The 14,250-nt window shown below is 38.2% G+C and overlaps 1 long non-coding RNA gene across 1 annotated transcript in view; it reads left to right on the forward strand.

Annotated features, from left to right (window-relative positions):
- LOC126083101 (uncharacterized) overlaps positions 1-2,385 on the forward strand; it is a 32,725-nt gene extending 30,340 nt beyond the window's left edge. The window contains exon 4 of the long non-coding RNA XR_007518721.1: positions 2,176-2,385. This is a non-coding gene — a long non-coding RNA (uncharacterized LOC126083101). The remainder of the gene's footprint in view (positions 1-2,175) is intronic.
- The last annotated feature ends 11,865 nt before the right edge of the window (positions 2,386-14,250 follow it).

Raw genomic sequence — 14,250 nt, forward strand, 5'->3', positions numbered from 1 at the left:
GGGCACCATCTAGTTCTTCTGGTCTCAGGCTGATGTAGTCTCTGGTTTATGTGGTCCTTTCTGTCTCTTAGGCTATGATTACCTTGTGTTTGGTGTTCTTCATTCTTCCTTGCTCCAGGTAGTTTGAGACCAATTGATCCATCTTAGATGGCTTGCTAGCGTTTAAGTGAATTTGGCCATTTTTTAGACTCTTCATAAACGCTAAGAACATTTATTGTGATTATTATAAAATAATTTTATTTTTCATTAATAAAAGATGTTTTTTGATAGTGTCTCCTTGTAAAAATGAATCAATTAATTAAAACGTAAATAATGTATCATTAAAGTGAATTACATAAATCTTATTCATGTCTTTGCAGAAGGTTACGGAGTGGCCTTAAAGTGTTCTGAGCAAAAGGCAGATGGCATAAACATCAGCAAAGTGCAAATGGAAAATCAGTCTATTCAGGATGTAAAACAGGCTTTTAAATTTCCCACTTCCATGTTGCCCTACACAAGCAATGACTTTTGGCTTCTGGTGGATGTCAAAGATGACTGCATGTCAGGCAACATAATTCTAGCATTACGTTGTTTGACTAAGTGCATAGACAACTACCACCACTGTAACCATCTTTACAGATTTCCCAATTTGCTTGAGTAGCTTTCACGCTGACTTCACACTGGACATTAGGATCCTGCAGTGGTTTCCGAAGAGAGCCCATGCAACATGGCCTAATAGGCAAAGCCTGGGGAAGAGATCAATATGTACAGGGTTCATCCCTGCTACTGCAGCAGATTTCTGAGCAACCAAAAAGTGAACACATGACAGGTGTATATCAGCAAGATTTAGTAGCTTAAAACATCCCTGTTTGGTAACTTAAAACAGTTTTATAAGGGTTTATGAAGTTTTTTCATACTATGGTGGCCCGTGTGTTGATGTGATACTGGGAACTATGCCACCAGTATTTCAAATACCAAAAAGATTACCTATGTTGAAAAGTTTTCAGTGGAATTGCCAGACTAAGACAGACTAGGAAGAAGGATCTGGCGGTCTACTTCTGAAAAAAAAAAAAAAAAAAGCAAATGAAAACCTTACGAATAGCAGCAGAACATTGTCTGGCATAGTACTGGAAGATGAGGCCCTCAGGTTGGAAGGCACTCAAAATATGACTGAGGAAGAGCTGCCTCCTTAGAGTCAACCTTAATGACATGGATGAAATAAAACTTTTGAGACCCTCATTTGCTGAGGTGGCATGACTCAAAATGAGAAGAAACAGTTGAAAACATCCGTTAATAAACAGAACATAGAATGTAGAAAGTATGAATTTAGGAAAATTCTAAGTCCTCAAAAATGAAATGGATCACATAAACATCAATATCCTAGGCATTAGTGAAATGGACTGATATTGGCCATTTTGAATCAGGCAATTGTATGGTCTACTATGCCAGGAATGACAAATTAAAGAGAATGGCATCACATTCATTGTCAAAAAGAACACTTTAAGATCTATCTTGAAGTACAATGCTGTCAGTAACAGGATAATATCCATATCCATATGCCTACAAAGAAGACCAGTTAGTCCCCTTAGTACAACAATTATTCAAACTCGCACACCAGCCATTAATGCCAAAGATGAAGAAACTGAAGATTTTTACAAACTTCTGCAGTCTAAAATTGATCAAATATGCAATCAAGATGCATTGATAATTACTGGTGATTGGAATGCAGAAGTTGGAAACAAAGAAGATGGATTGGTAGTTAGAAAATATGGCTTTGGAGATGGAGAGGTTTTGGGTGTATTATATAAGGCTCCTCAGAAGGTCCAGGTGGAATCAAACACCTGTCACTTGGAGCGGTGGCCAACTGATAATGGATCCTGGTTTTGCTCTTTTTATCCTCTGACTCCCCCATTCTACCCTGCTGCTTCATGGAATTCCATTCCAAAATAAGCTACAGTCACACAAGCCTTTGTTACTGGCTCTGCTTTCAGGGGAATCCAGGCTAAGACAGACTTTATGGAGTTACAGAGTATCTTGCACCTGATAAAGTGCCTACCTACCCACACGATGTACATTCTGGCCGCTTTCCTTGCCAGGAAAAGGAACAGGAATCACAAAATATAATGCAAAATCTGGAGATGATTTTCTATGAGTAGTAATTTAATTTCTTCATATGTCATTTTTTTATCACTACAGGAGATGGACCTATCTTAAAATCTTCCCAGCAACTACTTCCAAGTGGCAAAAATGGAAAAAAAATTGACAACAATGACTGCAGGAACTTCATGTCTCCATATGCTATTTGTGACACATTACTTCTATCATTTGGCTGGTGAATATTCACCACTCCTATGAGGAAGCTGATTCATAAAGGACATTCTTGCTGAAGCAGAGTGGGTGTCAACTTCCTGGTAAGTTAAACAGATGTATTTGAGTGGCACATAGTCCTTCTTAATGGTAAAAATAGAAGAGAAAAGACAACATGGAACGAGGGGGAGGATCCCTGAGCTGAGAGTCAGGAAACATGGACTCTGGTCAGTTCTGTCATCGAGACAAGTAACAGCCCATAGGCCCTCCCAGACCCAACCTGCTTCAGCCACCAACTCATTTGACAAGCAGGCACCTTGGTATCAGTTGGGCTTCCAGGAGCTGTATCTATCTGGATGGGGCCTAAAGGCATGAGGCTATAAGAGCATCTTACGTAAAGTTGGGCTCTGGAATCTAACAAGGCTACTATGCAAAGAGGCAAAAACAGAGTCCACTACCAGGTCACTTGGCAAATGGAGCAGATTGAGTCAGAATCCCCAGGACAAAACCGAGATGCCCATATATAGAACAGGCACCCTTTTGTAGTATCCTACAGTCACAACTGTGGGTGAGAAATGAACTGTTAAATGCACCAAGACGACCTCTCAGTTAACATCCTAGCCTCTTGTTAGTCAAAGTGGGATTCATGAAATGACAGCATCTGCACCACCTACAAGCTGGCTAGAAATATGGAATCTTAGGATCTATCTCAGACCTGCTTAATCATAGTCTACATTTTTAAGAAGATTCCTGGTTGATTCTCACGCACATGAAAGTTTGAGAAGCACTGCCCTAGTGCATATTTGTAACAAATTTTAAGCCTTCAGTATTCAGTGTCCTTAGTCAGTCATTTGCATTAGCAATTTCCCCAGGGACTTTCAACAGGTGGGGATACAACTCCCTCAGGCACATTGGGAAATGTGTGGGGACATTTTGATTGTCATGACTGTGGAGGTTTCTGGCATTTGGTGGGCAGGTGCCAGTAAATATCTGGCAACATATGGGATAGTCTTGCAGAGCAAAGAATTCTCCCACCCAAATGCTCTTGGTGAGAAAAATGTTGGCATTTTCTGCATCTGTAAAATAAGCTGTTGGGCTAGATGTATTCGAATGTCTCTCCACCTCTAAGAATCTTTTATTCTACCACTGTCTACCAACTGATCATTCAGAAAGTTCTTATAATGTCTTTCCCTCCCTCTAATTATGGCTGCTGTCAGCCGAAGTCATTTTCATTTAAACAACCCAATGGAACCAGTCACAGAGATTAACTTAATGAATGTAAATTCATATCACTCCCTATTAAATATAACTTGCTCATTCTGGTTAGAATTCAAAGAGCTGGCCCTTTTAGTCAATTTGTCATTGTAATACACACAATAGTCTGTAAATACTTGTAGTTAGCAAAATCTTTTACTAGATAGCAGTTAAATGTAATCATTGCCTTGTCAGATTTTAGCTGAAGTGGCTCTCTTCCCACTCTTACAACCTCTGTCCTGTTTGGATCTTGCTAAAGATCTTGCTGGGATGGCATGGGAGTGGGAACCAGGGCTTCTAACCACTTTGGTCCTGTTCAAACCCCTGCTGAGAAACTGCATTTCTCAAAAGTTCCCAGGCGATGTTAATGCTGCTGGTTAGGGACCAATTCTGAGAACCACCAGTAGAGCAAACCCAAAAAACCAAACTTTATTGCTGTCAGTTGATTCTGACTCATAGCAACCCTATAGGGCAGAGTAGAACTTCCCCATATGTTTTCAAGGGGCAGCTGATGGATTCAAACTGTCCACCTTTTGATTAGCAGCAGTAGCTCTTAATCACTGCACGACCATGGCTCTACTAGTACAGCAGTGGTTCTCAAAATTTATTATACAAAAGAATTACCTGGGGATCTTGTTAAACTTAGATTCAGATTCATATATCTGGAGTGGAACATTGGAGGAGCTATAATTCTACATCAGCTGTTAAACATTGTCTCTGAAGAGAGAGTTAAGAGGCAGCAAATACATGAAGGGTTATAAGCAGGTAATGTGTGGGCCTGGTGGGGCAGATTAAATAAGGCTGGAACTGGTAGAACCATAGGAGAATCTGTAAAGAATTGGGCTCCTCTTGGGCATGGTGTGCCTATTCGAATAAAATCATGAATAAATTGCTGTTTAATTGTACTGCTGTCAGGAAAAAGGAAGGAAGACTTCTGTGGGAAAACATGAACATCTTGGATGAAAGGTGGTGTCATCAAGTATGAATCATTTTGAAATGTAAAGTGTTTCTGGTATTTATCATTATGCCCCAACTGATACACATGACAGTTGCAAAGGTTAAGGGATTAAGTCAAAGAAAACGTCCTATCAATCACCACAACTAAGAAAAAATAATATCAGGATTATTTGTCCCGGGATTCTGTGTGTGAAAGTATCTGTCAGTGCACTCACCACATCATCTTCTGGCTTCAAATATTAATGGCATGGTTTTGCAACTATAACAACAACCAAAAAAACATGGAAAGGGGCACTACAGATGCTGATACTAATGAGACATAACCAATCACCTCATGGGATTAGTTCTCTTGGTTTGGTGGCTTCGGGTCATGGTCTTGTGGGAAAATCCAGTCAATTGGCATAATAAAGTTCTTAAAATTTATGTTCTACCTCCCAGTATGGTGAGTAGTGTCTGGAATCGTAAAATCTTAGGAGCAGCTATCTAAGATACGACTCTTGGTCTTTATTCATCTGGAACAAAAAGAAAGAAGGAAACTCTAGAATGAGAGAAGAAACTGGACTACAGGACAAATTGCCTGCATGAGCTACTACCTCTTCCACCTTGAGATCAGATCTGGACAGTACCCTGCTACAACTACTGAATGTTCCGATCAGGAACACAATAGATGAGTCCTTTCAAAAAGAGAGAAAAACGTGGAAAAGAACTTCAAATTCTTAAAGAATCCAGACTTACTGGACCCGTTGAAGGCTGGAGGAGTTCTCATGAGCCCTGAGTTGCTCTTCGAACCTTGAATTGAAACTATCCCCTGAATTAACCTTTAAACTAAGTAACAGTTTAGCCCAAAGAGATTGTCACCCTTGAACCCTTCATTTCTTTATATATATATAACCAAAGGGGCAATACCTATTTTAAAGCATAGATGAGAAATTTGGGGGCAGGGAGATTCAGTAAATGGAAGTAAAGCAACTAGAACAGAAATAACAAGAATGTTGACTCAATGTGAAGTATGTAACCAACGTCACTGATCATTATGTCTAGAAACTGTGGAATGGGAGTGGATTTTACTGTGAATATTTTCACCAAAAATAAAATTGAATTAAAACATTAATGGCATGGGATAAAAAGCAGTCATTTGATAGTTGGTATTTGCATATGCCTCCTCAATTTAAACACATTGGTGGCTGGCTACTGGGCTAAGCAAATAGGTCAGTGTTGAGGACTGAAGTTCTATCTAAGGCTTAGACTCTAAGGCAATTGATTTTTGTATTAATTATGGCCCCAATATAGCCCTGGTCAGCAGTGTAAGAGATGCCTTCTTCGAAGTATTGGGAAAAGGAGTTGATTGATAAAAAAGGCAGTTGAAAATAATAAAAAACATGCTTTAAAATTTTATTTTAACGTAGGACATGTAAATGCCCATGAATTATCAAAATCTGTTCTTTGAATTTGCTGATTTGTGGAATTCCATGGCTATGTTTTTGCGTAAACAATATCTATAATGGATTTGCTGTGATATCTAGTTTCTGTTTTCTTTAAGTGGAGTGAAAACTCAAAGACACTTAGGAAACAAACTTGACTCAGAATCCTAGATTTTTGCTTGCTGTTTTCTAATCTTTTATAGCTGTTTGCCAACATCTATTTGGACAATTTTTTAAAACTCTGTGTCTTCCCAAAGTATTCAATTTAATTTTCATAGAAACAAGAACACTGTCTCTTTTCATATTCATATTTATTAGTTTGCACTGTATTAATTTAAGTTACAGAATTACAATAACAAGTTCAGCTGGCATGAACAAGTTTGGGAATCAACACAACTGACTCTTGACAAGAGGAGATAATAGTGTGAGGAAATACTAGCAAGTAGTCTTCTAGCCACAAGAATTTTTCAGGCCTTAGGTGTGTATCCCTTTTACAAAGAGAATGGAGAGTATGAGTTAACCTGGAAAACCAGAGGTATTTAAACACCATCTACTATGCTTTTGGTTCTGAGGGACACTTACCAGAAGTTCATATGCTACCTGTTACTATTGAGTCAATTCTGACTCATAGCAACCCTATAGGACAGAGTAGAACTGCCCCATAGAGTTTCCAAGGAGTGCCTGGTGATTTCCAACTGCCAAACTTTTGGTTAGCAGCTGTATTTCTTAACCACTACACCACTAGGGTTTCCAGAAGTTTAGCTGGGTCAACATAAGCTCATTACCATTTTTGGAAAAATTACTTAAAATTCAGGGCTTAAGCTAATGGATCCTAATAAACAGCGTATTTCAATTTTATTTCAGGCAAATATTGAAATGTCTTTCCTAGGTCTTTGTCTAGTAACAAACTATATAATTACTTACATTAGTTTCTGGGCTTCTTACTAAAAAATAAATCACATATGGTCTCTTACAGGTTAGAAAGATTTTCCTTCTGTAGTCACCAAGCGTTTCATAGTATTACTATAAGTATACTTTGAAATGAGGAAAGACAAATCAGGGGCAAGACAAGAATGACTGCTATCACTTTTTTTCTACTGCATTCTTTTCCTTTCTGTTGGAAGCCTTATCAGGTATAGAAAGGCATGAGAAAAATAAGGAGATATGAATATTAGAAAGAGACCTTAATTAGGGCTCTCATTATTTTCAAAATTATATCCTTTTCTATATAAATATATCCAAGGGAACCAACAGATAAATGATTATGTAAGCCAACTGCATCCCTATAAACCAGCAACAGTCAAAATATAATTTTTAAGGATACTTATATTAACAACAAAACATACAAAGGATCTAGAAACAAATCTTTAAAAAGTTTGTAAAACTTTACAGAGAAATTATAAAGCTTTCTGAAAGATATTAAAGAAATAAGTACATGTTCATATGTGGGAAATCTCAATAACATAAAGGCATCAGTTCTCTCCAAATCCAAAATCCAAATAAGCATTTTTTTTTAATGAACATTAATGAATTAACTGTAAAAATCCACATGGAAGAGCAAAGGGCCAAGAATTGTCAAAATAACTTTGAAGAAGATAGAGGGACCTTCTCTATAGGATACAGTGTACCTTTATCCTAAAGCTATAGTAATTAGAACAGTGTGGGTTAAGAAAAGTAGAACTAGCACAAAGATAACACAAATAGACCAATGAGAGGCCCAGAGACAGATCACTTATATATGGAAGTGTGTTATATAACAGAGGAGGCATCACAAGTCACTGGGGAGAGGATGCCGAAATACACAGTTGTTGTCCATCCTGAGAAAAAGTATATCAATCTCTACTTCATATCATTCCCAAGAATAAACTTCAGGTGAATAAGAGATGTAACTATGAACAGAAAAACTTTTAAACTTTTAGAAGAAAATATAGGAGAATATAAGCTAGAATAAATTAAAATTTTACAGCTAATTTTTACGTCAAAAGACACCATAAACAAAACAAAGACTAACTCCAAACTAAAGGGAGTTATTTGCAATGCCTCCACTTGGTAAGAGACTAGTACCTAGAACATGTAAAAGCAGTCCTACAGATCAATTAAAAAAAACAAAACAAAACACAAATGCGGGGGAAGGAATCAAGGGGCAGGGCAAAAGATTGTTTCACAGAAAAAGACACTAGAATGACCAATAAATATAGGAAAAGATGTTCAATGTTATTGGTAATTAAGAAATGCACATTAAAAAAATGAGATTCCATATCATACCTATTAATTGGCAAAAATTAAAAAGTTTTCTAATACCAGTATTGGAAAGAAAGTTAAGAAACAAGAATTTCTTCCACAACTAGATGGTGTATAAACTAGTAGAGCCACTTTGGAGAATGGTTGAAGTATTTAGTGAGACTGAAAATATGCATACCCTGGGACCAACAATTCTACTCCTGATCATATATACTCTGAGAAATTCTCTACTGTACCTGGAGCCATGTACAAGAATGTTCTCTGCAGCATTGTTTGAGACAGCTAAGAATTTGAACTAACCTAAATACTCATTATCAGAGGATACATGAATTATGATGCAATCACAAAATGGAATATCACACAGTAAAAATGATCTAACCAGAGTTTTATCTCCCAATGAGATTATAATAAAGAGGGTGAGTCTATTATTGTTTGACCACTGACAGCTTTTAGAAGCTCACCCCTCTTCTCTGTTTGCCCTACATCTGGGCAACCTAGATAAGAAAGAATGTCGGCCTGCCACTCATCCAATGCAAATCCTTCCTAGTCCTACTCTCTTAGACACTTTAAGGGTCTAACCCACTCTCTTGGCTTAGATCTTTCTTCACCCCTGACCAAACCTTACCCCTTCTCCTTGGGGAATCCTTTTTCCCTTTACTGTGTGAGTAATAAAGTTTGTTTCATATTTATTTGTACCTATGTGTCATTACTCCAGGAGTCCTTAAAAATTCCTGGGTGGCAGTGTCAGTTAATTGGGGAAAAGATAGTCTTTTTAACAAATGGTGCTGGCTTAACTGGATATCCATTTGCAAAAAAATGAAACAGGACCCATACCTCACACCATGCACAAAAACTAACTCCAAGTGGATCAAAGACCTAAACATAAAGACTAAAACAATAAAGATCATGGAAGAAAAAATAGGGACAATGTAAGGAGCCCTAATACAAGGCATAAACAGAATACAAAACATTACCAAAAATGACGAAGAGAAACCAGATAACTGGGAGCTCCTAAAAATCAAACACCTATACTCATCTAAAAACTTCACCCAAAGAATAGAAACACCACCTACAGACTGGGAAAAAAATTTCAGCTATGACATCTCCGACCAGCACCTGACCTCTAAAATCTATATGATTCTGTTAAAACTCAACCACAAAAAGACAAACAACCCAATCAAAAAGTGGGCAGAGGATATGAACATGCACTTCACTAAAGAAGATATTCAGGCAACTAACAGATACATGAGAAAATGCTCCCGATCATTAGCCATTAGAGAAATGCAAATTAAAACTATGATGAGATTCCATCTCACTCCAACAAGGCTGGCATTAATCCAAAAAACACAAAATAATAAATGTTGGAGAGGCTGCGGAGAGATTGGAACTCGTATACACTGCTGGTGGGAATGTAAAATGGTACAACCACTTTGGAAATCTATCTGGCGTTTTCTTAAAAAGTAAGAAATAGAACTACCATACAACCCAGAAATCCCACTCCTCGGACTATACCCTAGAGAAATAAGAGCCTTCACACGAACAGATATATGCACACCCATGTTTATTGCAGCACTGTTTACAATAGCAAAAAGCTGGAAGCAACCAAGGTGTCCATCAACCGATGAATGGTTAAATAAATTGTGGTATATTCACACAATGGAATACTATGCATCGATAAAGAACAGTGATGAATCTGTGAAACATTTCATAACATGGAGGAACCTGGAAGGCATTACGCTGAGTGAAATTAGTCAGGTGCAAAAGGACAAATATTGTATAAGACCACTATTATAAGATCTTGAAAAGTAGTATAAACTGAGAAGAACACATTCTTTTGTGGTTATGAGGGGGGAGGGAGGGAGGGTGGGAGAGGGTTATTTACTGATTAGTTAGTAGATAAGAACTACTTTAGGTGAAGGGAAGGACAATACTTAATATATGGAAGGTCAGCTCAACTGAACTGGACCAAAAGCAAAGAAGTTTCTGGGATAAACTGAATGCTTCAAAGGTCAGCGGAGCAAGGGTGGGGATTTGGGGACTATGGCTTAAGGGGACTTCTAAGTCAATTGGCAAAATAAATTCTATTATGAAAACATCCTGCATCCCACTTTGAAGTGTGGCGTCTGGGGTCTTAAATGCTAACAAGCGGCCATCCAAGATGCATCAATTGGTCTCAAGCCACCTGGATCAAAGGAGAATGAAGAACACCAAGGTCACACAGTAACTAAGAGCCCAAGAGACAGAAAGGGCCACATGAACCAGAGACCTACATCATCCTGAGACCAGAAGAACTAGTTGGTGCCCAGCCACAATCGATGACTGCCCTGACAGGGAGCACAACAGAGAACCCCTGAGGGAGCAGGAGAACAGTGGGATGCAGACCCCAAATTCTCATAAAAAGACCAGACTTAATGGTCTGACTGAGACTAGAGGAATTCCGGCAGTCATGGTCCCCAAGCCTTCTGTTGGCCCAGGACAGGAACCATTCCCGAAGACAACTCATCAGACATGGAAGGGACTGGACAATGGGTAGGAGAGAGATGCTGATCAAGAGTGAGCTACTTGTATCAGGTGGCCACTTGAGATTGTGTTGGCATCTCCTGTCTGGAGGGGAGATGGGAGGGTAGAGAGGGTTAGAAACTGGCCAAATGGTCAGGAAAGGAGAGACTGGAAGGAGGGAGAGGGCTGACTCATTAGGGGGAGAGTAAAAGGTAGTATGTGGTAAGGTGTATATAAGCTTATATGTGACAGACTGACTTGATTTGTAAACTTTCACTTAAAGCACAATAAAAATTATTAAAAAAAAAAATCAGTTGAAAGGGTTGAAAATCAAAGGGTCAGGAGAACACTGATTGATTCAGGAAGCATTTTCCTGATTGGTGAAAAACCAACTCGGTTATGCTCACCTACTCCTGGTATAGAAGCTTATGCTATAGTACTCCATAGTTACTCTGTTATAAAACAGTATTATTCTATAGTATGTAGTGCCTGATATAAATAAAATGACAAAGGGGGAAAAAAAAATCTTGCGTGGGAGCCTGCCCAGTATCCAGCCAGGGATACTAGGTGCCCAAATAAAATAATGGTTATTCTCAAAAACAACATCAAGTGGAAAAAACAAACAAGCAAGGAAATAAACAAAAAAACCAGGCTGCCAAAAATTGCAAACAGCATGATACCATTTATGGAAAGTTTAAAAAACATGTAAAACAATATAATAATATTATATATTATTTATGGATAAACGTATAAGAAAATATAAAAACTTGGGAATGAGAAACATTTAATACAGAAAAGTGGTTACGTCTGGTGAAGAAATGGGGGAAAATATACAGGAATTTCATGTGGGTCAGTAATATTTTATTTCTTAAACTAGGTAATGGGTACAAGACAGTTTATGTTAACATTATCTATACTTTTTCTTAGATCGGAAATATTTCAGAGTTTTTTAAAACAAAGATAAAAGTGAAAAAATTTAGAAACCAACTGCATGTACCTTGTGGTGAGCACTATTTGAGAAAATGTATCAATAAAATATTCTAATAAAATGAACTCGAGGTTTGTAAGCAAGCTGATTTTCTCTGAGAGGAGTGGCTTATGATTTGTAGGCAACAAACCTGTAAGAAGGAGGTGAAGAATAAGAAGAATAAAACAGACAATGGATTCATTTTCTACTGTTGTGTAACAAATTCCACAAAGTTCGCAGCTTAAGACAACACCCACTTATTTATTACCTCGTAGTTTTTTGGGCCAGAAGTCCAGTCATCCCCAGCTGTGTTCTCTGCTCAGGATCTCAAAGGCTGAAAGCAGGGTGTCAATGAGACTGAATTGTCATCTGGAGGCTATGGGAAAGCTTATTCAGGTTGTTAGAAAAATTCAGTTCCTGTATAGGACTGAGGTCCCTGTTTCTTTGCTGGCTGTCAGCCAGGGACTGCTCTCAGCTTCTAGCAGCCACCTACATTCCTTGCTACGTGACCATCTATCTCCTTGTTCAAAGTCAGCAATGAAGATTTACTCCCCCTCCTTTGAATCCCTCTCATGTTTAGAATTTCTCTGACTTCCTTTATCTCTGACCTCTAGACCCAGATTTAAAGGATTCATGTGATTAGATCAGGACCACCAAGAGAATCTCCCCATCTTAAAGGTCAACTGATTTGGTCAACCTTAGCCACATCCCCTTACAGTGACACCTAGATTAGTATTTGATTGGATAACTGGGAGAAGGTATGTGCACCAGGGTCCATAAATTTTGAGGGACTTCTTAGAATTCTGCCTACCACAGAACAGAATTGGGCAGAATGGAGACTATAAAGTCAATAACGGGGGAATTATTAAGGAGTGGGCCATATATGTCCTAGATGTTTACTGTTAAAGACTGGCTAACATATTCCATAAACATCAATATCCTAGGTATTAGTGAGCTGAAATGCACTGGTCTTGGCCATTTTGAATCAGACAATCATACCATTTACTACACCAAGAATGACAACTTGAAGAGGAATGGCATTGCATTGATTGTCAAAAAGAACATTTCATGATCTATCCTGAATTACAATGCTGTCAGCAATGGGATACTATCCATACACCTACAAGGAAGACCAGTTAATATGGCTATTATTCAAATTTATGTACCAACCATAAAGGCCAAAGATGAAGAAACTAAAGATTTTCACCAACTTCCGCAGTCTGAAATTGATAGAACATGCAATCAGGATTCATTGATAATTACCGCTGATTGGAATGTGAAAATTGGAAGCAAAGAAGAAGGATTAGCAGTTGGAAAGTATGGCCTTGGTAATAGAAACAATCCGGAGATCACATGATAGAATTATGCAAGACCAATGACTTGTTCATTGCAAATACCTTTTTTTTTAACAACATAAATGGCGAATATACACATGGACCTCGCCAGATGGAATACACAGGAACCAAATCAACTACATCTGTGGAAAGAGATGATGGAAAAGCTCAATATCATCAGTCAGAACAAGGCCAAGGGCCAAATGCGGAACAGACCATCAATTGCTCATATGCAAGTTCAAGTTGAAGCTGAAGAAAATTTGAACAGGTACACGAGAGCCAAAGTATAACATTGAGTATATCACACCTGAATTTAGAGACCATCTCAAGAATAGACTTGATGCGTTGAACACTAATGACGGAAGACCAGATGAGTTGTGGAATGACATTAAGGACATCGTACTTGAAGAAAGCAAGAGGTCATTAAAAAGACAGGAAAGAAAGAAAAGACCAAAATGGATGTCAGAGGACACTCTGAAACTTGCTCTTGAAAGCTGAGTAGCTAAAGTAAAAGGAAGAAATGATGAAGTAAAAGAGATGAACAGAAGATTTCAAAGGGTAGCTCAAGAAGATAAAGTAAAGTATTATGATGACATGTGCAATGACCTGGAGTTAGAAAATCAAAAGGGAAGAAGACACCCTGCATTTCTCAAGCTGAAAGAACTGAAGAAAATAATTAAGCCTTAAGTTGCAACATTGAAGGATTCTACCAGGAAAATACTAAATGACACAGGAAGCATCAAAAGAAGATGGGAAGAATACAGAGTCACTATATCAAAAAGAATTGGTCGATGTTCAAGCATTTCAGGAGGTAGCATATGATCAGGAACTGATGGCACTGAAGGAAGAGGTCCAAGCTGTACTGAAGGTACTGGAAAAAAACAAGGGCCCAGCAACTGACGGAACAGCAATTGAAGTGTTTCAACAAACGGATGCAGCACTGGGAATGCTCACTCGTCTATGACAAGAAATTTGGCCAACCAACTGGAAGAAATCCATATTTACGCCTATTCCAAAGAAAGGTGATCCAACCGAATGCAAAAATCATCCAACAATATTATTAATATAACACATAACTAAAATTTTGCTAAAGATCATTCAAAAGCAGCCAGAGTAGTACATCAACAGGGAACTTCCAGAAATTCAAGCTGGATTCAGAAGAGGACGAGGAAGGGGGGATATCATTGCTGATGTCAGATGGATCCTGGCTGAAAGCAGAGACTACCAAAAAACATGTTGACCTGTGTTTTATTGACTATGCAAAGGCATTCAACTGTGTGGATCATAAATT

Source organism: Elephas maximus, chromosome 1 (assembly GCF_024166365.1).
Source record: "Elephas maximus indicus isolate mEleMax1 chromosome 1, mEleMax1 primary haplotype, whole genome shotgun sequence".
NCBI lineage: Eukaryota > Metazoa > Chordata > Mammalia > Proboscidea > Elephantidae > Elephas > Elephas maximus.